Source organism: Rousettus aegyptiacus, unplaced genomic scaffold (assembly GCF_014176215.1).
Source record: "Rousettus aegyptiacus isolate mRouAeg1 unplaced genomic scaffold, mRouAeg1.p scaffold_m13_p_9, whole genome shotgun sequence".
Lineage (NCBI taxonomy): Eukaryota > Metazoa > Chordata > Mammalia > Chiroptera > Pteropodidae > Rousettus > Rousettus aegyptiacus.
In genome coordinates, this window is record NW_023416312.1 from 5118156 (window position 1) to 5143611 (window position 25456).

The window sequence follows — 25456 nt, forward strand, 5'->3', positions numbered from 1 at the left end:
GTCGGTGGTAGAACCACTCATATTACCTTATATAGAAATATGTTGTCTGGTGTCTATGGTTTTCCTATATGGTGCAATTCATTATAACGCTCTGCCTTCATTTCAGGCCCAGGAATCTTGTTAGAGACCAAAGCTGGGGAGATGAGGAGCTGGAGAGGGAAGAAAGTTGAAAGGGTATTAAAACAACACAGCCCTCATGTTCTAGACACTGGGTAGCAAACGTTTTTCTAAAAGGGGCCAGATCGTAAATATTACAGGCTTCGGGGGCAACGCCTCAACTCTGCCGTGTTATAGCGAGAAAGCAGCCATAGACAACATGGGTGAACCTGGCTGTATTCCAATAAAACTTTATGGACACTGAAATTGGAACTGCATATAATTTTCACATGTCACAAAATAGTCTTTTGAATTTTTTCAACCACTTGAAAATGGAAAAATTATTCTTGACTCATGGGCTGTACAAAAACAGGCGGAGGCTTAGATTTAGTTGAGGGCTGTAGTTTGCTCACCTTGTTCTGGAATAATTGTGTCTTACAGCTCTGCTTCAATTGGGAACCTCCTCATGTGCATGGCAAGAGAAGGCTTGGCAGACGATTTCTAGCCTCCCTTTAATATATTTTACTTATTTCTGATGAGTGGGCATGATTTCCAAAACCTATTAAATGTTTAAAGGATTGAAATTTTCCCAGACGATATGTTTTTTTAAATCTTTGTACTGTTTGCCTCACTGAAGGTCAGAGAAGGGAGTATGGAGCAGATATTTGGGAGTTTCTGAAAATACTCAGGCACTATCATATCATACACTTCATCCGAAAGTATTGTGTACACCATATTGTGTTAGCTTTTTTCCTTTTTTTTTTTTAAATATGGAATCTGTCAATTCTGTTTCTATATATATATTTTTGGTCTTTTCTCAGGTTCTTTTTTTGCATCGAAAATGTAATACCAGTTTTGTCTCTTAAATTGCTTAACTGTTCAGTTTTGTTTTTGCCTTTCACCCCAACTTCTCAGCTCTGGTCCTAATCTTTTCTCCCAACCTTTCTTTTGTTTTTCGTCTCTTTTACACTCAGCTTAGTCTCCTCATGGAGAGAACTACTAACAGGTGCACGCACAGGGTGTGGGCTGTCTTCGCCCTGTTGAGGTACCTTTCTCTAAGACTGCTTACCTCAAAGTTGCTATAGTGTTAACCACTATTTCTCCATGCTGACGGTGTTTTACAGGCTAGTACACTTGTACATAAACAGAAACAAGTGACATCAAACAGTGCTGACCTTTTAATATGTGTGATGCATTCTGGTATTTTATTTCGTTTTTAAAAATATACTGATTACCCTCTACATTGATTTTGTGATCACACTTAGTCACAACTTAGAGTTTGAAAAAAACACAAGACACTAGGATATTTTTAAAACTCTACCCAATCCCTGACCACCCTTTATAAAGTAGCAACGTGCCCTCATTCTCCCCTACAGCTAATCACTTTCTGTCCCCTTTATTTTCTTTATTTTTTTCTCATAACCCTTATCACCACCTGACACATGTCTGTTCATAGACTTTTCCCCCCATGCTAGAAATTAAATCGATGGCAGGATCTTGGATTTGTTGTATTCCTAGCGTTGGGCCAGTGTTTAGCAGATGAGGAAGCTCAGGCAGAGAGTGGTGACGTTTCTTGCCAAGGTAACATAGCTAGTGAGTGTTGGAGTTGGAATTTGAATTCAATTGGTCTTATATTAAGATGGCAAAAGTGATCGTATATGATAGAATGAACTGTTTACCAAAAGGAATGAGAGCGGGAAATAATCCCCAGACATGACTGCTGGATGATTCAGTGTTCATTAGCAGCCCTGTCTCACTAGTTTTGAGTGGAAATCTTAGCCATTCAAAAAAATTTTGAAGTACCTACTGTGTGCCAAGCAGTGTTTTGGCAACTGAGGATACCTGGAATGAACAAAACATATAAAGCGACTGCTCTTTCATACATTTTTTTATTGTTTGATTTTCTTATTGCAAAAACAAAGCTCATTACAGAAAATCTGAAAATTACACAAGCAAAAGTGGAGCATAAAGAATACCAATTTTGTTTCTGGACAAATCATTTATATCCAAATCATTAGAAGCAGAAGGAAATACACAAAAATATTAATAGGCATTGTCTCTTGGTAACTGGTATTACGGATGGTTATTTTACTCATACGTTGCTTTATTTAATTTTTTTTCGCCAATGGACAGGCATTATTCTTAACAGAAAAAAGCCCTCATATTTTGGAAAAAATAAAAAGGAATGGTAGAAGAGTAATGCAGACAAATGCAGAGTTGTCTTAGCATGATAGAATTCTAAGCAATTTCTCAAAATATTGTTTAATGCAATTGTGTGAGAGGGAGCCGAAGGAAAATTGTTGTAAAATGGAAACTCACTGTGCTTGTTTGAACTTGTACTCTGTTTTCATTTACTATTGTAATATTTTATTAGCTTAAGTGAAGTAATTGTTTTATACTTATAAATGTGTTAATTTTTAACCTTTGTGGGTGTCCCTCTGGGTTTCTGAAAAGCCAACTTACCCCACTGTGTTAGCTGTTAATGTTAAGTGAGCTCCTCAGTTGGTGACAGTGAATAAAGGAAATGACCTAGACCAGAATCCCTGGGGTTTAGGTTTAGAATCCCTAGGGCGTAGTAAATAAACATTTGTCAAACAAAAAATATCGAATAGGGAACAACTCCTCCCCTCATCCCAATCCCTGAGCAGTGAAGTGAAGGCTATAGAAGCCCTGAGCTTTCTACCCCAAGCACATTGTTGCTTTATTCAAAGTTTTAATATTCAGTCCACAGCCATGCCACCCTGAACAAGCCCGATCCTGTCTGATCTTGGAAGATAAGCAGGGTCAGCCCTGGTTAGTTCTTGGATGGGAGACCACCTAAGAAGACCAGGTGCTATAGGCATAAAAAGTAAAAAAATAAGTGATTGTAAGCCAACAAGGTCCTTGCAATCTGTGAGGTCAACCAATGGGTTGCCTCGCCTAAAAAACAAACAATAAAAAAAAGGAAAGTATTTAAAATACAGTGCATTGTAATTTACAAGTGAAGACCTCATTTGCAGTTCACTGTAGCGAAAATTTGATAGGATTGCTGGCCATCGTCCATTTTCTTCTTCAGGAAATAACACGCTAAATATCTTTTGGGTGAGCTTCTTCCTTCTTCAAACTTCTTGCACTTTGTTAGGACTGTCCATCAAGATACCCTCATCTATAACAGCTAAAGGTTAGGCTCTTAACCCCAGCAGGGCCAGTCAGCCATGCCCTTCCTGGAATGTGGATTCCGTGGATTCCTGATAGTAAGTACCACAAGGTGCCTGTCCCTTGGTTCCTACTTCCTAGAACTCTGGGATGACTCCGGTTCCCACCCTTTCCAAATCTCGCTCCTTTGCTTCTGTGAGCTCCTCATATCCTTCCACATATTCCCTTTTTGCTTAAATTAGCCTGAGTTCATTTGTTGCTTACAACCAAAGAATCTCTGATGTCCACCTAACCTTCTCTCCTTCCCTTTCCAAGTCCTGCATTCAGCCACAGCTTCTCTTGAATAAGGACCATGACCTAGTATTTGGAGAGGAAATAGATAAGATACTAAAACATCACAAAATTTTGCTTACGATTGTATAAAAAGCTACAGGAAAACAGAAAGACATGCGAAGTATTTCCAGTAGAGCAGATTCAATAGAGAGAATTGGGTACATTATGTTAGGAGGCTAAAAGAGGGGTGGGGAACGACGTAACCCAGATATTTGTCACTGCTTCCTGTCCCTCTAGGGCTGATATTAGTAACTTCAAGAAGCAGCTACCATGCTGAGGGCTGAGGGAACAAAAGGAGAGGAGTGAGGTTACCAGAACCCCTGAGCTTAGGGGAAAGGTCCTGTGCTGGCTGGTACGTGGACCTCTGTTGGAGGCACTCTGCACAGCCCCTGCTCTAACCACCAAGGAAGGTGCGGCTGGGGGGTGCTGGCGCCTCTGTGGGGACCTGGTATGGTGATGCTGGGAAGGCTGAAAGAAGCTGGAGGCTGGTGTCATAGGGGTGGGGTAAGGCTGTTGATGGAAGATGACAAACAGAGGCCCTTCCCCCTCTTTAGAATCTCCCTTCGGAACCTCCCACTGACAAAACCTACCAGGAAGACAACTGGAACTGGCTTGAGGGTTCGGGAAAAGCAGTTTGCAGAATCCCATCCCTAGTATCAAAGAGCAGAGCTAAAAAGGGTCAGCTTAGAGCTAAGAGATGGCAGGTAAATAATCACAACAAAAGAATGCTTTGCTCTTAAAAGGACCAGTAATAGTTTTTGAAAATAGAATTCCCTCCCTAGTAAGCTGGAAATTTTCAATGTATCTGTGGCTGAATGTAAATTACATCATTATTGTACTTTATGCTGAAAGACCTCAGAGCACAAATTTCAAACCCTGTAACATGTTCTCTGGACCTTAGTGATGGCATATGGATGCATCCGTTGGAAAATTTGCCTCCTAATACATACTTATGAGGTGCAGGAGGTACAGCAGGGTTGTTTCTTTTGATTATTACAAAGGGGAAATGAGCATTGATGTAAAACTGTCTTAGTCATCAAAAGGTCTGTAATTGTAAGGTCATTTACAAATTCATATTGAGAATTGCTTTTCAAAATACATTAGAAGAAAAGCCAGAGAAATTAATTATATCGTTAAGAAGGTACTTCATAGCTCACTTAAGGGAACTTACAAATACTTCAAATGTATAGATCGATTAAGCCAACAGATTTTATTTGGAAAGTCTGCAAAATTTCCAATCTGCTGTGATTAATGAATAGAAGGGGAAATCATTATACTAGTAGAAAAAGAAAATGTTAGATGAAAAACACATCTATGAATGTTCATAGCAGCTTTATTTGTAATATCCCCAGACTGAAATCAGCCCAGATGTCCTTCACTTGATGAATAGTTAAACACACTGTGGTACAGCCATACTCAGCATGAAAAGGAAGAAACTATACACACGACTTGGATGAATCTCTAGAGAATTATGTCGAGCAAAAAGGCCAATTTCAAAAGGCTACATACTTTATGATTCTATTCATATAGCATTTTCGAAATGACGAAATTTTAGAAATCAAGGAGAGATTAGTAGTTGCCAGGGGTTACGGATTGGAGGTGAGGGTGAGGGGATGTGAGTGTGGTTATAAAAGGTCGAAATAAGGAATCCTTGTGATTGTGGCATTGGAGCTGTTCAGTATCTCGACAGTGGTGGTGGATACACAAACCTACACAGGTGATAAAATTGTATAGCACTTAACACACACATACACATACAAATGAGACCAAGTAAAACTAGGGAAATCTGAATGAGTGGATTATATCAATATCAATATCCTAGTTGTGATATTATACTATAGTTTTGCAAGATGTTACATAAGCCACATGTCCCATGTTCCCTATGGGTAGTCATAAATGTTTAATAATGACATTTAATGAATCAGATTGAATGAAAAAAAATGGTACAAGAGAACTAGATTGAAAAATATTGGCGACCATCTTAATGTATACCACAGTGCTATTTAAATCACAAACATATAAAAGAGTTGTGGATGATTCTTATTGAATGTTTTAATCACTAAGAAGTCAGGGCAATTTGAATTGATGGAACCCTCACTTAAAATTTACATTAACCAGAATTTAATATGGGAATCAGTTTTTGTTTTTTGGGAGTAACTGTTAATACTGAGAATTTTGGCTTACATTATATTAATTGTTCTCTTTTAGTCAAGAAAAAATAGACTTGCCTTATCTAATACTTCACTCCCATTGAAAAAAGGAATTTAAATATATATTTAGATTGCTTAAAGCAATGGTCTTAAAAGTTTCCTTGGCTGTAACTCAAAATAACACGCATTTTACATTATCTATCTTTCTATTGTTCTATGTTACTGAAAAAAAAATTTCTTACAAACTAGTACCTATCTTTACTATGTGTAATACATTCTGATCTGATCTGTTTTGTTCTATTTCATTAAAACAATGCTGATATGACTGTCTAATTTGATTTCACTAACAGGCCAAGAACTGCAGTTCAAAAAACATGGCTTAGAGAGCTCCAAATAAAATGTGCAGTGAATAAACGAAAGTATCACATGTAATAATAAAAATGTATTAAAAGAAGGCTTTTACCACTTCACTTCTAAATAAATATAAAAATTTAAAATTGATGTGCCACGGACTATTTCTGGGGCGTGAGATTGAGAGAGAGAGCCTTTTTATTTTATCTTCCAAATTGTTTAAAAAAAAATTTTAACGTATAACTTTTATAGCAAAAATATCTAGTGTAATGTAGCTGTTTATCCTAAGGAACTGATGTCATACATTGTGAAGTTATGTTTTATAAAGAATAGTGGAGAATTGGATACAACAGGAATGCGCTGTTATAGGATATTAGTTGCATAAATTGTAGACTATCCATGGGATGTACTACATAGCCATTAAAAATGATAATGTAAGGTCTAGCTCAGTGGTTCTCAACCAAGGGGTATTTTGCCTCCCAGGAGACATTTGGCAATGTCCAGAGACATTTTGGGTTGTCAAAATTGAGGGAGAGAAGTGTTACTGGCATCCAGTGTGTAGAGGTCAGGGATGCTGCTAAACATCTCTCAATGCACAGGACAGTCCCACCACAAAGAGTAATCCTCAAATATCAATAGTGCTAAGGTTGAGAAACTCTAGCTAAATGACTATATCTACATGGAAGCTTTATTTCCTTCCTCATATCTGTAAATAATCTTTTTCTCTTTAGAATTTTATCTCTCACCTGGAATACAGTTATTTATGTTTATGCTTTATTTATCTTCCTAAGTAGAAAGCTTCTTTTTACAGATAGGCTATGTGCCTGATTCATCTCAGTATTACCAGCAACCATACCACGTTGTGTCTTATAATTGTTTAACAAATATTTGTTGAATTATTGCATAAGAAAAAAGATCATGATGCTCTGTATTTATTGAAATGGAAAGATGTCCACAATATATTTTGGGGAAAAAGCAGGTTATAAAACAGTGTGAGTGGTCTACAGATTCAATGCAATCCCTATCACAATGTCAGCTAACTTCTTTGCAGAAATTCATAAGCTGGTCCTCAAATTCATGTGGAAGGTCAAGGGATCTGGAAGAGCCAAAATGATCTTGAACAAAGTTGGAGGTCTCGCACCATAGAACTCTCATAAAAAGGGATAGGAGTAAATCTTCATGACCTTGGCTCAGGCAATGATTTCTTAGATATGACACCAAAAACACAAGTGACAAAAAATAGATAAACTGGACTTTATCAAAATTAAAAACTGTGCTGCTAATAATACCATCAAGAAAGTGAAACAACAACCTACAGAACAGGAGAAAATTTTTGGAAAAAATGTAGCTGATAAAGGACTTGTATTTAGAGTATATAAGGAACTCTTACAAATCAAAAAAAAAAAAAAGACACGAATGACCCAATTTGAAAATGGGCAAAGGATCTGAATAGACATTTCTCCAATGAAGATGTACAAATGACTGATATAGGGGGTGAAAAAAATTTCTCTCTACTCTTCTAAATTCTTGACTTTAGCTCCTGTAACAAAAGACATAGGAAAACAAACATACAAATTTAATATGAGTTTTACGTGACATAGGAGCCTTCATAAAGAAATGAGGACCCCAAAAAGCAGTTAAACGTGGGTGCTTTTATGCTAGGTTTGATGAAGAGTAGGGAGCCACGAAAAAATGTGTTAAGACTAAAAGGGTATGAGCTAAGAGCAGCAAACTAGGCTAGCATGTCTTGAACGCTGTTGAAACCAGTGGGAAACTGAGTCCGGGGCTCGTGCTACCTGTGCCATTTACAGCCAAAAGACCGACACAGGAAATGGGCTAAATAGAATAAGCATTTATTAGAGAGTTGCAACTCACGGAGACACAGGCGGGCTATTGCTCCAAAAGCCTGGGTCCCCCAGTGTATTGAGAGCATCAGTAATATAGGGAAATCAGTAGTCATGGAAATTAAGGGTGTGAGGGTGGCCAAGGCCATCTAGCTTGTATTTTCATCCAGGACTTGTTTCCCAGGCCACCTGGAGGGGAGGCAAGAGGAACTGGGTGTCCGGTCCTGGAATCAGCACTGTCATCCCATGACCTTGCCCCTTGGCAAAACTAGCTCATCAGGGGAATAACTGCCTTCCCAAGTGAGTGAGAGCAAAATGTGCGCTTAGCTACAGGAGTAGATAGCGTTTTTGAGAACAGCGGACCATCTGCCTTCTCAAGCGGAGCAGGCAGATAATGTCCATGGGAACAGCTGAAGGAGTAGACAGTGCCCATGGGAACAGCAGAAAATGTCCTTGGGAGCAGGTATTGCCCAGAGAGTCCTTTGTTCATTGTCTTCCTTGAGTCTGCTGACCGACCAGCCCTGAGTATACGTAGGGGCTATGCTTGAATTAACCCTGTATTCTACCCCGACATAGCTCCTTCATGTCGCATTCTTTATGTCAGTTCTTCTGGACAGGAGGCCCTTTTATCAGGTCCTTCTTCGCTGTCACCAACAAGCACATGAAGAGAGAAATGCAAATAAAAGCGAGATGCCACTTCATACCGATAAAAAAAAGACAGCCAGTAGCAAGTGTTGGCAAGGGTATGGAGAAACAGGGAACTTCAGATATCACTGATGGGAATGTCAAATGGGGCAGCCACTTTGGAAAACAGTTTGACAATTCCTCAGAAAGATAAACACAGAGTTATCACATGACCCAGCAATTCCACTCCTAGGTATGCATGCAAGAAAAATGAAAACACTTATTCACTCAAAAAGTTGTACAGGAATGTTCATAGCAGCATTACTCATAATAGCCTCAAAATAGAAACAACCCAAGTATCCCTCAACTAATGAATGGATAATGAATTGTGGACTATCCTTACAATGGAATATTATTTGGCAATAAAAAGAAGTGCTGATATATCTACAACATGGATGAACTTTGAAAATATTATGCTAAGTGAAAGAAGCTGGGCACGAAAAAGCCACATATTGTATGATTTCATTTATATGAAATGTCCAGAATAGGCAAATCCATTAGAGATGCAAAGTAGGTTAGTGATCACCTAGGGTTGGGAGGTTTCGGGGGAAATTGGGAGTGACCGCTAATGGCTCTGGATGTTTTTTAGGGAGGACGGAATGTTATAAAGTTAGATTGATGCGATAGTTGCACAAGCATGTATTTTAAATGGACGGACTGTACCGATGCTATGTGAATTGTATCTCAATAAAGCTATTTTTAAAAAAGCAAAAAAGTAACTACGTATTTGTTCCCTAGAATGTAGTGAGCTAAGAAAAGTGTGGACTGTTAGCAGGACAGCTTGTACCTGGTTTTCCAAAACAACTCCCCTGATTGATGAGTTGCAGCTGCGGCAGGGGGATGTGACTTGGCACTTACTCTTAGAGACAATGCACAAGCATAGTTACATGTAGGTGCTAGCTCCAGGGGGTGGCTGCCCTGGATTGAAGTATTCTGCACCCAGCTCAGCCTAGTGCTTGCAACCGAGCTTGCTCGCTGCAGTGGAGGGATCCTGAAGCTGGCTTGATCTTGTGGCCAGACCCCAGGAGGCGGCTGCTTTTTGACCACGTGCATTGCTTACTGCACCTTGGTTTTCTGTTCTTCCCCCACTCCACTATATTCTTTAAGATTGGATTTCAGGGTTATATTATCATAAAATGAATTAGAGAGTTCTGATGCTTTTGTATAATCTGGAACTGTTAGCTGAGTATACGAATAATTGGTTATAGATTGCTGTTTTATTATAAAAGGATATAACTCAGGAACAGATGGAAGAGATGCATAGGGCTAGGTATGGGGAAAGGGCATGGGGCATCCATGTCCTCTCCCAGTGCCTCCATGTGTTCACCAACCCAGACGCTCTAATTTTTTGGGAGGGAGAAGGTGAAAATGCTATATTGTTGGCTTCAGGAAAAGTAAACCTTTACTAAGGAGTAGCTTCCCCCCATACACACACTAGTGTTGTGGAAAAATCCCAAAAGCTCCAAAAATCAGACCAGTGAAAAACCAAGTAATTCATTTGGATAGGAGAATTCAAAATTTATTATATGCGGTCCCAGACGAGCTAGTGCTCTAAAGATCTGGGCAGTGGGCTCAGTTGAAACATCTCTCCATATAGGAAAACTTTTATATAACCCGATTGGTCAGTTTGAACATAAACTGTTATATACAGCAGGAGTTGCTATGCAGATTTCAAGTAGTAACATACAGAAGGGCGGGAGTTGCTATGGGTAACCAATAAACATAAATTGTTACAGGAAGCGGGAGCTGCTAGAGTACAAACAGTTACATTTATAAGTCGAGCAAGATGCAAGCAAACTCTTGCAGGAGCTCTTGCATACTGCAAACATAGTTACAGAAAGCAAGCATATTTACAAAAGCAGAAAGCTGATTAGTTTTTAATGAAATTCCCCAAATTTCTTCCTCATCAGGAGTGTCTCTGGTGAGGCTGGAACCCTAGACAGAAGAGACACAGGCTGCCTAGGGCCCTCATGCTCTGTGCATCCAATGGAGAGGGCACTTCGGTGGGGCCGCTGAACTCTGGTGCCCACTGCGCCAGGGGAAGCTGCATCCTGTCATTACTGTTCTGTTTTTATTGTGCAAGCATGAGAACTGCCTAGCATGCCGAGTGGGTAGATGGGGAATAAACTTGGGGATCAGACACAAAGCAGGGTGAGCTTGGGCGCCAGCTGTGTAGGGGAGTGTTGGGAAGGGCCAGTGCCTGGCACCCAGAAACAGGTGTCTCCTTCTCACACACACGCACGCGCGCGCGCACACACACACACTGGGTTCCAGCTTGTTTGTTGCCAGCTGTCACTGAGAAAGCTCCTGGGATCATTCATCAAATAATCCTGCTTGTCTCTCCTCACTTTTAAACAATTGTATAGTATTGTCGTTTGTTTGAATGGGGAGTGCCTATCTCAGAAGTGTAGGTAGTTCAAAATATACCGAGATTTAGGAATAATATTAATGTAGTGCATCAATACGATTACTCGATCAGGCCTCCTCAAACAGATTTTCCATAGTAGTCTCTAGAGAATACAAAATGCCTATACGCACTGTTGTTTCATGTTCCTTTTTCTAGCAGATTACTAAAGATTTCTAAATTAGCCCTTTTATAAATGTGTCGCTTCACCTCAAACACAGACTAGTTTCCACCTCTAGCCACAGGAGGGCGCACAAATACATCAATCAAGTGACGTTTGGTATAAAATATGCGGGACGCTCCTTAGGTTTGAGAAGAAAAACCGCGTGCAGCATCGTATTGTTGGTGGTATAGAGCGGCACTGTTGGCTGGGACTTTCTGTAGTGGTGGAAATGGTTTGTATCTGTGCTGTCCAGTACATCAGCCGCTAGCCACATGTGGATATTGAACCTTTGAAATGAGACTAATGAGGCCAAGGAATTTGAATTTTTAATTTAATTATAAATTTAAATAGCCACATGTGGCTAGTGGCTGCCATATCACACTGCGCAAGTCTAGAGCACTAGACTATAGGAATGTTGTTTTTTCTGAATGGCGTTATGATGTTGGCATTTAAACGACTTTGAATCTAACGATAACTTAAGAGGTAAACGAACAGTGCTGTTCCCAGGCGTACTTATATACCCATCTCACTTGACCCTCACTATGCATCTGAGAGATGGATATTAGTATGCATATTTTGGGAATGAAGAAGCAGACTCCAGAGAGATGAACTGGCCCAAAGTCATCGAGATAGTCGTTGAGCCAGATATACCCATCTAAAATTTTTTGAGAACCTACCATGTGACAATAAATATATCAGCTAGGCAGTATTATAGACACTGGAAATCTGTACTAGGAACCAATACTTGATATGGGGGCATTTTAAGTAAATGCTATCATTCTGTCCTATATAGATAGCATTTCCTGATTTATCAGAGCGTGATTTGTACATTTGTACACATTATCTTCTCAGAGTTGGAAGGAATCTCCAAACTAACCCTTAGCGCTCTCTCTGATGTATGAAATTCTCTATCATCGTGACCTGTGATGTAGGCAGGGAGATAATTGGGTTCTGTTTCCAATTCTGTCACTAACCTTACCTATGACCTTTTGTAGATGGTTTGCCCTTCCAGAGCTAGAATTTCCTCATTTCTCAAACAATGCTTTTAGCCCAGGAGATATTGGCTATTAATATTTCACTGATTCTGAGACTCACATTTTTCACATTTTAACATCGAGTTTCTTCTGATGGTCAATGACACATCACAGTACCTAGTTGGCAGCATTTGTTTCATATATATATATATATATATATATATATATATATATATATATATAGTGTATCTTATAATTTTGACACAGACTAGATGAACTATGGCCTGTGTAACTTAGAATATCGGTGTAAATATTTATCTTTATATTTTCATATACATTTTGAAATCCCCCCCAGAGGCAAAGATAATGACCTTCTTTTGTGATTCTTAATTCAGTTTAGAATATTAAATTGCAAATGTCATAATCACTGCTTCCCTAAGTGGCCGAGTCATGGCGTACAACACACAAACTCAAAAATCTGTTATAGTGACCAGCCCCATTCCACAGAATTGAAGATCAGAGAGGTTAATCTTAGGCAGAGTTGGGGTGTGTATACAGTTTTGTTTGTCTTAAGAGTTTCCCATCCTTTATTTCTCTTCTTCAGGTACTCAAAGCTTTTAAGTACTGTTTCCCTGTGATGCCCCTCTGTCCTTTATTCCTTCCCTAACCCCCATCTCTATCGCTACACTTAAGAGTATTTTCTCATGAAGATTTATGACCAAGGAAATCCCTTGGTACCAGCAGTGTGTTGGTATATACTTAACTACTGGCTCCCTGGGGTTGGGGATGGACAAAAGCTTGATTTGTAGCAATTGCCAATTTCTGTGGTATTAATACTCCCACAGTGACTGATTTTAAGCTACCAACATGATGTCGATCACTTTGCAAAATTCCTGAAAATTTAATAGCTCTCATGAGCAAATGTGACCCTGATCCAGCATATTACTGCTTGGTACAGGTCTGATTATTCCATGCTTCTGGCACAATCCTGTGATGGTTGCTGACTGTCTCTAGGGTAAAAGACAACCTCTGCAGCTTGATATGTAAGAGCAGGGGCTGATCCAGGTCTCATGCGTCCTGATGCTTATGTAGTTTGGGGGCCCTCTTTAAGAACAATAATACCAATTAAATAATCCAACATTAGGTACCAAAGTGAATGATTATTCGGAATGAGAAGAGAAATCATGAAATCGCAAATGTTAAAAAGCTGACAAATACAAGAAACATCACAAAACATAAAAAAAATATCACATAATATGACTGGAAGAACTTTCAGTAGACTTGCTTCTGGCTCTGTACATAAACCTTGTTTTCTGTCCACAACCTACATACTTCTGGTGCCAGCTGCCCGAAGACATGACCATATTGCTACATGCCCGCTGGCAGTGGGTCACAGGAGCATTCCTGGGAGCCATTTCTACTTGGGATGGCTGTCAGTGAACTAACCAATCGTGGAAGCGATGGTAAACCATGCAAGTCTATCTCTCTGAATCCTAATGAAATGCATCTCCAACTCAACTTCCCCTTAGCTGGGCCCCCAAAATGCCTGTGGCCACTCCAGTGCTACTGAGCACCAGGGGAAGTCTATCAGTCAGGGTTCATCAAAGAAGCAGAACTGCCATGAGTGACATAGAAGAAGGGACTCATTATAGGATTAGATCTTTGGCAGTTGCGGTAATTGGTAGACGAGTCTGTGGGCCACTGCCTCGGTGTCTGTCGTTGAATGGAAGTTGCTATAGGTCGGCTAGACCAGCAGCTGGGAAGGAGAGCTGAATGTTGGAGGGGGAATCTGGTCGCAGCCGAAGGAGCTGTGGGCCCGAGTGCTGCCCAATGCCATCTAAGTTGAGGATCGGTGACACTGTGTGCGATCTGCCACTGTGCCTGCCACCCTGGACCAATCTTCAGAGCTTCAAAAATATGACTGCTGGTTCACATCTGCCTCCCCCAAAATGTCTCTAGTGGCCAAGCTAACCTGCAACCATACAGGGAAGAGAATATAGTTCCAGTTTAGCTACGTTGATGCAGGACAAAGCCACTACAGGAAGTGTGAGGGAGGGACACTGGAATGGAAAGAGATGGTGTTTTTCACTGACTACAGCTTAAATATTTCGCTTTTGCAAACTTAAACATGTGGCCATGTAAACACGTTGCTAGGACTTCTGCTTAAGCTTCATTAGCTTCCTGATAAACCTATCCTGTTGGAGAGTCAGTACATGGAGTTTTAACCTATTTCTCAACCTTATCTGATCTCCTTCCGCCCCACTCTCCCCCCACCATATTTACTGAGTTCTTATGTACCAGGCATATTCTAGGCACTGGGGATCCAGAAGTGAGCAAAACTGACAAAAATCCCTACACTGGTGAGGCCTCCATCCTAGTGGGGGTGGATTGGATAAAACGAAGACACGAATTTGTACCTCAGATGGTGATAAGTGCTCTGGAGAAAAGTAAAGCAGAGAAGGGAGCTAGGGAGTGGGAGTGCGCAGGGAGGAATTGTTGGGGTGGTCAGATAGACCTCACTGAGGATGCTGAGCAGAAATCTGAAGGAGGGGAAAGAGGGAGCCACATGGCTCTCTGGGACACAGTGTCCCAGGCCAAGGAGCTAGTACAAAGTCCCTCGGCGGAGGTGGGGAGAGCTTGTTCTCACAGAGCAGCTCAGAGAGCTCTGGGAGAAGTCAGAAAGGTGGGTGGGCTGGCTCTGCAGGATCTGGTGAGCACTTAGCCTTTCGCTCAGAGGAGCAACATGATGGCACTTCAAGTTTTAAAGGCACACTCAAGTTTCTATGTTGAGAGGGACCGAAGCGGGACAGAGATGGACTTCTGGAGGTCCAGTTAGGAGACCTGCACAGTAATCCTGACTCACATCCTCTGCTCCAAGCATCGGTGACAGTTCGCCCAACATGCCCTTTCTCACTGGCTTTGCTTTTGTTGTTTTTATTCTTGTCTACCTGGATTGCACTTCCTGCTTCCTCTTCTCATTTAGATGAACTTCGATGCTAGAATTTAATTTCAATTTTATTTTTCAAATTTGATAACATAATTTTAAGTTTGCAAGGTTGCCTCCCGAGCCTGATAAGAGACGGCAGATGACTTGCTTATGTGACAAGATGTTTTCAAGTAGGGAGAACAGTATCTGTATTCTTGTCAGGGGCTGGACCAGCGCTTGTCTGCCCCTTAGAGGGAGTGTCTCCTTAGATTTTGTGCACTAAGCGCCTCGCTCACCTCATTTAATCCTGGCCCTGCAAGCTTCCCAAAATGATATTACAAAGAGAAAATTAGTAACTTTACAGTGGAGAAACCTGGCAAACACCAGACTCCATCTTAACCAAGTGATCAAAGTTAACCTTACTGGGAATGGGACAAGCCAACTGCATAATCCTCTTAATGTGGTAACCTGAGAAGGGCGCAAAATCTCTTATGTGGTGGTAACCCCATCCAAAAATGTATAACTCGGTCTAATTATGAGAAAACATCAGACCAACTCAGACTGAGGGACCTTCTGTAATATAACTGGCCTGTGCTCTTCACAGCTGTCAGTGTCAAGAAAGGCAGAGAAGGCCGAGAAACTCAGATGAAAGGAAGCTGGAGAGACATGGCTACTAAATGCCATGCATAGTACTCTTGGATTGGGCCTCGGACTGGAAAAAAATGCTAGAAAGGACATTATTGGGACAGTGGGGAAAATTTGAATATGAACTATAGATCGGATAATAGTATTATATCAATATTAAATTTCCTGCTTCTTGCTATCGAACTATGGTTATGGAAGAGAATGTGTTTATTCTTGGGAAATATTTTCTGAAGTATTTAGGGGATAAAGAGGTATGATTAACTTACTCTCATAAGGATCAAAACCAACTATCCATCCATCCATCCATCCATCCATCCGTCCATCCATGTATGTATGTATCCATCCCTCCATTCCTCCCTCCCTCCAATCTATCGACAGAATAATAAAGCAAATGTGGTAAAATGTTAACAAGTGATGAATCTGGGTGAAGGGGATGTGTGGGATTTCTTTGTACTATTTTTGCACTTTTCTGTAAGCTTGAAATTATTTCTCAGTAAAAGTTTTTTAAAAGGCAGCTACAATTTTAGACTTCTAGATAAGGGGAGTGGAGATTGGAATTGTTCTTTATAGCAAGCATCTCCTTTGCTTTCAAAACGTCCCTGGTGGTCTAGTTGTTAGGATTTAGTGTTCTCTCCTTTGCTTTCAAAATAAACACAGGTGTTATCAAATAGTACCCTTCTGCAACCACATGGAGGAGGGTAAATCATTAACTTTTTGATAGTTTTGAGCTTGTAGTTCATTTGCATATTAAGCCCACTAGTTCTGTTAGAGTGGGAAATTAATAGGTACAAATAGTTACGAGTTCAAGTGACTAACCTGTTTATCTTTAATTGCTTGAGCGGACAGAAATGCACAAGGAAAATTCCTTTATGTAACAACAGCACATTATTAAATAGGGAAGTGCTTCCATATACAGTGCTGCATAGAATTTAGCATAGGGCTTTGGATACAGTAATAGTCTGTCAATTCTCAACCTTGGTTGCATGTGGGATAAAAATTTCAGGGAATTAAAAACCCTGCTGATCTCTCCCCCCAAATTTTGACATAATTGGTCTGTGGTGTAGTCTGAGATCTTAAAAGCGCCCCATTTGATTCTAATATGTGGCCAAGGGGAAGAAATGATCTAGAATCCTTCTTTCCTTTTTCGGAGATGCATCAGAGCAGGGGTGACTCAGCTTAGGAAGGCAGTATCCCATGAAGGTGACATGATCAGTAGAAATCATCTCTCTTTCCTCTGAACTCCCATAGAATTTTCCTTTCAAAGCCACTTAGTATTTTTTACCCTGAATTATAGTTATTTATATGCATATTTTCTTCCTTGCTAGACTGCAGACTCCTAAGAGCATAGAATTCATGGGAAAATAACTGTGTGCTATCATCAAGTGAGATAACCATTGTGTTGAGCTCTTGGAAGGCCAGAAACTGGCCATCTGCCCTATCCCTAGTGCTTACTAGGAGATGGCAGTATTCACAGTTGTGTTAAATAAATGCTCAAATACTTGGAATCTAGTACGGTCTCACCCAATGAAACTATATGTATAGAAAAAGACTGGAAGGAAACAACCCAAAATGTTAACAGTGCTTGTCTCCGGTGCGTACAATTATGGATGACCTTATTGTTTTTTCCTGTATTTTACATGCATATGTATCAATTTGAAAACTATTAAGAGTAAAAACTAAACATCGAATATTTATCAATCAATGAATTCATCGTGAACACTGAAAAATTCTTTGATCACCTTTGGTGAAGGTTAGAAAATCAACTGATTATTTTTAAAGTTGATAAATAAAGGGAAAGAACCAATCATTTATCTAGCTTTCCTCCATGAACGGTATCTCAGAATACTGCATTTTGTCTACCCATTCACCTGTTGGTGGATATTTGGGTTATTTCCTATTTTTGGCTATTATGAATAATGCTGCTATGGACTTTTGAATACAAATACTTGTTTGGCCATTCGTTTATGATCTTTGGTGAAATGTCTCTTCGACTCTTCTGCCCATTTTTAATTTTCTTTATTTGACTTATTATTGAGTTGTAAGAGTTTATGCATTCTAGATACAAATTCTTTGTCTGATACATGATTTACAAGCATTTTCTCCCAGTCTTGTGGCCTGATCCTGGCTATGCCTTACATATAGGTAGTGCTCTATAAGAATATATTAAATGAAAGTTTTAGCTAATTAGGCCCGCTCTATGAGGATGATTTATTTCATGGCCACGGGCAGTGCCTCTAACTGTTTTGCTTCTGAGTTTACTTAGGATTTAGCATCTGCATTCTTAAGTGACATTGGCTGGTAATTTTCATTTTTCAGGCCTCTATGTATCAACCAGCATCAGTTAGGAGACCAAAACCACATCAGTTATCTAGATAAAAGACAAATGCTGCATGATCTCTCTTATATGTGGAATCTAAAATAGTTGAACATGTGGAAACAGAAAGTAGAATGGTGGTTGCCAGGGGCTGGGAGGAGGGGGATAAGGGGAGGTGTCCAACAAAGAATACGAAGTTCCAATTATGCAAAATAAAGAAGTTCTGGATGAAAATAAAGGTCACCTGGAAATGGGCTCCCTTTATGTATGGAATCCATATCGGGTCGTATTATATAAATTGAACAAAAGGAAGCTTTTATACAACAATTTTTCTCGAAAAATTGCAACTATCCCTTTGGCTTTAAGATAATCTGGGAAAATCATTGTTAAAGGGACATTTTATAACTATTCAGTTCTAAAATAAATAATAGGTTATAATATTAAAAAATTTAATGTCAGGTATCATTAACCATGAAAAGATTAAAAAAAGAGAATTCTAAAGTGTCATAGCTGAGTGAACAAAAGGAAGAGGTTGTAATTACTAAAACTTAGAAACTTAGATGAGGAGGCTGGGACCCAGACCTCAGGGGAGGGGTACTACCCCATGAGGCTGTTATCTCTGAGGTTGAAGTGTAGTAACTGTGAAGCTGGCTCTGCATATTTTGGAAAAGCTGCCAGCTGGATTCAGATGCTGCCGTGGGAAGGAGCTGCTTGCTGCCAAGGTTTAGGGAGCAGACAGAGAGGAGCAAGTCTTTTCTTTCTTTTCCAGCCTTACAATTGCTTGCTCTAGCTCCCCCTACTGGCAGAGATGTGGTTTGCAGAGTTCCAACACCTGGCATCATCAACCAGAACATAGGACTGATTTAGAGCTCAAATACTGTCTGACACGAAGTGATAGAAAAAAAGGTAATATTACCTTACATTTATTATAAATTATTACAATTTATATAATCCTAACTCTTCCCCTTATTAGCTGTGTAGTTGGCATGAGTTTTTCAAAGTTTCCATTCTTTTCATTTACTCATCTATAAGAGAGCAGTAATCCTGTGCAAACTTCATAGTGTTATTATTTGCAAGTTTCAAGTAAATAGTCTAAGAAACAGAACAGTTTCGGGTGCTTTTATTTTTTGAAAGTCTTATACAAATTTCCCTCTTTTTTTCTCTCTGTTATTCTCAATTTGTTCGTGTGTCAATTTAGGTCACATTTATTTTCCTAAAGAACCATCTTGTTTTTATCCAGAGTTAAGAAGACTAAGCCCATATCGAACATAACATGTCCAGAACTCAACGTTTAATCCTGTGTACAGTCTTTATCTCATGCCTGCTCATTTGTCCTTATCTCATTAAAAGTATCAACCAACTGATTGCTCAGCTAGAAACCTTGGAGCCATTCCTGATTCTAACTTTTACATCTAATCCAATCGGCAATTTCTTTTAAAGATATTTTAAAATGAGTAAACATTTTGTGAGTCATCAGTCATCCAGTTATAAATGCCTGAATATCTTTTTTCTATTTCAGATGAATTAGAATGATGTTTTTCCAAATCAGATGGCACTTACACAACAGTTTATACAGATTTTTTAATACCATATTTTGTCTAAATCTTTCAGAGAATGATGGCAACCATTTTGCTAACAATCTATCACAGTAATCATTGACCTTAATAGCCACTCTGAATCAGGAGATCTAGACTAGGAAATAAATATAAATGACCAGCCCACGGCTTATGAACCCCTGTGAGATAAAGTTCAGAGTCCTTAGTTCTGACGTATGACTACCTGACCAATTATCTCTCTCTACTCCTTTTCCCCACTTCAAAACCAAAGATACCAGACAATTGAGCTTTTTATAGTTGTCTGAACACACCTTACTATTTCTCACGCTATATCATTGCTCTTGCTGCTTCAACTGGAATATAGTTACCCACTATGGTTCTCACACACTAATCTACCACTGATCTTTCAGAAAAAGGTGTACCTCCTTAGGGAAGCCCACCCTGCCCTTCAGGTAGAATTGAACATTTCCTTCTTTGGAACCTGTAGAACAACATACAGATTTCTAATTTTGTACCTATATAACTTTAGTATTCATTTGGTAACATGCCTATTTTTCTTTTTGTAGACTCTAAGATCTTCAAAGATAGGGACTATATCTTTTTTTTTTTTTGTATTTATATCTCGAGTCTTTTAGCTGGCAAGAATTAGGTGATGAATGTTTGGATACATTATTTTAATGTACATTTTAAAAAGACATATACATGGCCAACAGGTAGATGAAAAGGTGCTCAGCATCACTAATCATCAGGCAATGCAAATCAAAACCACAATGAGATGTCACCTCACACCTTTTAGAATGGCTATTATCAAAAAGGTAAGAGAGAACAAGTGTTGGCAAAGATGTGGAGAAAAGGGAGCCTTTGTGCACCTTTGGTAGGAATGTAAATTGGTGCAGCCACTATGAAAAACAACACTGAGGTTCCTCAAGAAATTAAAAATAGAACTACCATATGATCCAGCAATCCCTTTTCTGGGTATTTAACCAAAGGAAATGAAAAGAGGATCTGGAAGAGATATCTGCAGTCCCATGTTCATTGCAGCATTGTTCACAATAGCTAAGACATGGAAACAACCTAAGTTTCCATCAGTGAATGACTGGATAAAGAAGGTGTGTTAGATATATACAATGGAATATTATCCAGCCCTGCAGCCCTGAAAAAAAAAAAGGAAATCCTGCCATTTGTGACAACATGGGTGGATCTTGAGAGCATTATGTTAAGTGAAATAAGCCAGATAGAGAAAGACAAACATTGCATAGTATCACATATGTGGAATCCAAAAAAAAAATTGAAGTCATAGAAACAGAGTAGAAAAGTCATTGCCAGGAGCTGGGGGTGGGCAGGGGGGAGAATTAGGAAGAGGTTGATTAAAGGGTACACAGAGAAAAAAATGTACATTTTAAGATCACTAGTAAAATCAGGCATTTTCATATACATATATATATATACATACATACATATATATTTACCACCTGCACATTTTTCTCATGTGCTAATTTAATAACTAGTAAAATCAAGCATTTTTCATATACATATTTATATTTTCATTTTTCTCATGCTATAAAAGTTTACTTATATTTAAGTGAGTTATATACAATTGTAGGATTGTGTATATTAAGAGACTAACTCAATATGTTTTCAAATCATATATATTTTGTTTTATTTACTTTGTAAAACAACAAACTTGAAATTCTTAAAACCTCATAGCAAACTTTGTGGGGGGAAAAATCTGCTATTACTTATACTGAAAGCAGAAATGTATAGCTCTGTAGCCCTAACAGAAACAAAACTCAGCTTGTTGTGACATATTAAATGTAGAAATAATTAGGTAGAAAAATTAAAACATTGTCAATGTCCTTTAGAATGGGTACATGTTAAGAGTTATAACAACACAAATTCAGAAAAACAATCATCTCAGAAAAATTTTATTTAATTAACAGATTATTTAACAGATTAAATATTTAATAGTTAATATTTAATTAACAGATTAAATATTTTTCATACTTGTGTTCCTGAAAGAAATGAAAATGAAAAATCCAGGAAACAGGGTGATACTATTACTAGTTATAATTTCTATTTTTAATACCCTAAATTGCTTATTTCTTATTTCTTTTGCGTTTCAGCTTGTGGTTGGCTTTGCAAGGCTAACATTTTCTTTGGTGAGTGTTTTTAAAACATAAACCAGAAGAACTTGGTCAGTAACTTCCCTATTCCATAGAACAGTTAAGAACTTAAAAAAATATTTTATTATTAGTTTCAAGTATATAGTACATTGGTTAGACATTTATACAGTTTATGAAATGATCCCCCTCATTACTCTTTCTCTCCGCTGGCCCTCCACCTAGCCACTCCATGACTGCTGACTGCATTCCCTATGCCGTGCTCCCCATCCCCGTGACCATCTATCAACTACTAATTGTACTTCTTGAACCCTTCACCCCATTCTCCGAGGCCCCAAGTCCCCCTCCACTCTGGCCATCACCAGATTTTCCTCTACATTTGTGAGTCTGTTTTTGATTAGGTTGTTCTTTTTGTTCCTGAGTTTCCGCATTAACATTTAAGAACTTTTTAAAAAGTTGGACTAAGTATATAAAGTAATGTGATATTTTGGTAGCAGGTTGTTCTTTGTTCTATTCTGTTGTTTGTTTGGTTTTAATTTCTAGACCCACACTAATGTTTTCCAGCATCCTCAGAACATGTGAAGGTGGCTTTTTTAAACCATTCTTTTGTAACAAAACAGGATACTGACACATTAATTTGTACACTGGTTTGTATCTTACCATTTTTATGCCGTAGACACATCAGAAAGGTAACTGCTAAGAACTTTCTCCTTGCTTCTATTACATCCAACAAGGCCTGTGTCCTAAGTTCTAGTCTCTAGACTCTAAAGGGAGGTAAGAACTTCTGTGTTCATTCATGTTCCCAGAGGCATGAGGAATAGAGGGGAGAATTTTGAGGGATTTGGAGAATTTTGATGGATTTGGCCAAACCTCGGAAACTGAAAAACAGGGCTGGCTTCACGGGTGAGTGGCTCGTGTAGTCGCACAAGCTTAATGCTCTGCCGTTACTCTATTGAGATTCTTCATATTTTTTTTTTCTGTTTGTGACTGGATTGTTCTTTTTATTCCTTGAATTCCACATATAAGTGAAATAAGATAGTGTTTATCTTTCTCTGTGAGACTTAAATACCTTCTAGTTTCATCAAACCAGTATCTTTTCCCATTCTCTTCCTTTTCATATGTAGCGGTCTTGTTTTCTTATCCTCTCAGCCACTCTATCGTTGGTTGGAGCACTTAATTCTTTTTCATTTAAGGTACTTACTTATAGGAATGTAGCTGTTACCATTCTTTATTCCTGTTCTTGATACATGATTTTCTTCTTAAAGAAGAACCGCCAAATTCCCTGTAATTCTGGCTTGGTGGTGATAAATTCCTTTCCTTTTATCTGGGAAGCTCTTAACATGTTCATCAACTCTACATTGTAGCTTTGCTGGAGAAAGTATTCTTGTTTGTAGACACTGGGTCTTGATCCTGTTGAATATGTTTTGCCAAGGCCTTCTATCCCACATAGTTTCTCTTGAGAAATCAGCTGCCAGTCTTATAGGGGCTCCATGGTAGGTAATTATTTGTTCTTGCTGCTTTTAATCATTTTTCTGTGAATTTAAACTTTGGCATTTTAGTGATGATGTATCTTCATGTAGGCCTCTTTCGATCCTTGATTTTTGGAATTCTCTGAGCTTCCTGGGTTTTATGTCCATTTCCTTCAGCAGATTAGGGATGTCTTCCATCATTATTTCTTCAAGCGACTCTTCGACATCTTGATTTTGTTCAGTTACGCCCATCGGACGAATATTTGGAGCCTTAATAGTGTCCCATATGCTCCTTAAATTATTTTCATAGTCTCAGCATGTTTTTTCTTGCGATTCTGATTGAACGTTCCGATTGGCTTTCCTGTCCTCTAGATAGGGCATTTGATCCTCTTCTTTATTCACTTTGTTTATTCCTTCATTTATTCCAGATAATGTGTTCTTCATTTCAGACGAGTTCCCCTTTGTAATTTCTACTTCCATTTTTATGTTTTTTTTCCCTCTTTTTTGAAGTTCTCACTGAGTTTATCTACACTTCCCAGTGTTTTGAACTCTGCATCTGCTAGATTACTTGACTCCGTTATATCTGGATCTGTGTTCTGTTCTGTCATATGGTTTATGCTTCTTTGTCTTCTGTGTCTATGCTTATGTACTAAGCAAAGCTCTTAAGTCTCCCGGTCTTTTTGGTGTGGCTTTGTGTGGCGGTGTCCAGTGGCACAGTCCTGAGAGGGGTTCAGCCGCAGGCCAAGTTGAGTCCCAGCCTGTGCTCCTCGAGGGCCGCCTGTTAAGATTCAGCAAGGGGTCCACAGATGCTGTGTATATAGTTGCCTCAAAAGGCCACACCAGAAACCGAGGCCAGCTGCCTCCAGTGTGAGTGTAGGCGCTGCTCAGCAAGGAGCACCTGACTCGCTGAGGATACACGTGGATGTGGCTTGCGGGGGGCCGCAAGTTGGGGTAGGCGGGGTTTCTGGGGATCCTCTGGGCGGAGGCACCTCTGTTATCCAGTTTGATGACGTCACAGCTATGGCGGTGCTGTGTCCACCACTGGTAAAGGGGAGGGATCCACAGGGAGGAACGGAGACCTCCGGCACGTCTGTACAGAGCGAGTCTCGCCTGGGCCCTCGCTCCGACAACGTCTCCCTGTAAGTCCCTGGTGCGCCCTGGGCGCAGCCGAATGGGCGCTGGTGCTCGGCGCGAGTAGGTCCGTCGCCGCGGAAATCCGTCCGTGGCCGGGGCCCCTTTCAGAGGCGTCTGCCATCGCCACAGCCTCCGTCTCAGTCGCTCGGGACCGGGCGGCTCTGCATCTTCGCCCCGTCCTCCCTTCTGCCGTCGCGGGGTGCTTTCTTGGATTTCTCCCTCGCTGTGGGGCTTGTTCATCTAGGTCCCAGGTGATTTTCCTTGCTCTTTGCTCCTGGTTTCCGTCACGACTTTGATTTGGTCGCCAGAGGAATGAACAGAGCCGCTGTCATCCACGCCATTTTTCTAGGTCCCCTCGAAAACGTATACATTGCTAATAGTGACAAAAAAGGAGGGCAGGCAACAGCAGTCAGGTGGCGACAAAAACATTTTGATGCTTCAGAACCCTGGCAAGCCTCAGCAGTTCTGGAGGCACGCCACCTCCGATGGCCGAGGAGAAATTGGTATCAGAAAGGGAAACGAGCAGTCTCTGCCATGATTTCACCCTGAAAATCCAGGAAGAGCATTATGAGTATGTTATTAGATAAAGAAGCACACAGAAGAAACTGGTAAGTGTTGAAAATGGTATTTTTGGCACAATGGGAAGTGGGGATGAGGAAAGGCAAGGCAGGGGTCTGCTGTTTTAAAAGTCTTGTGTCAGTTGACTTCTAAAAGTAAAATTAAGTTTACGTATCATTTAGATTTGAAAGAATGACTTTTAAGCTACTTTTGACGGGGGATAGAGGAAAAGGTAGGCAAATACTGTAGATGGGAATGTAGACTATCAGCCAACGGCCATCTTACCAGATGGGCGCTGGGTGATTTGGATCAAAAAGTTCAATGTGGGATGTGGTTCCGTAGCGTAGCGGTTAGCACGTCCGCTTTACACACAGACGTTCCTGGAGTCATCCCCCAATGGAGCCATGGTCCATGGTCTACGTCCAGGCCACCTTGACCAAGCCCGATGTGTGATCTCGGAAGCTAAGCAGGGTTGGGCTTGGTTAGTACGTGGATGGGAGACCACGTAGGAAGACCAGGTGCTGTACGTATGAGTAATGATAATAAATTAAAAAAGAATTTTTTTAAAAGGTAAACGTGCATTTCTACTCCTTGGAATTT

At 39.8% G+C, this 25456-nt stretch overlaps 1 pseudogene; it reads left to right on the top strand.

Annotated features, from left to right (window-relative positions):
• The first annotated feature begins 2819 nt into the window (after nucleotides 1-2819).
• On the top strand, nucleotides 2820-2938 carry LOC118607949 (annotated as a pseudogene).
• Nucleotides 2939-25456: the final 22518 nt, after the last annotated feature.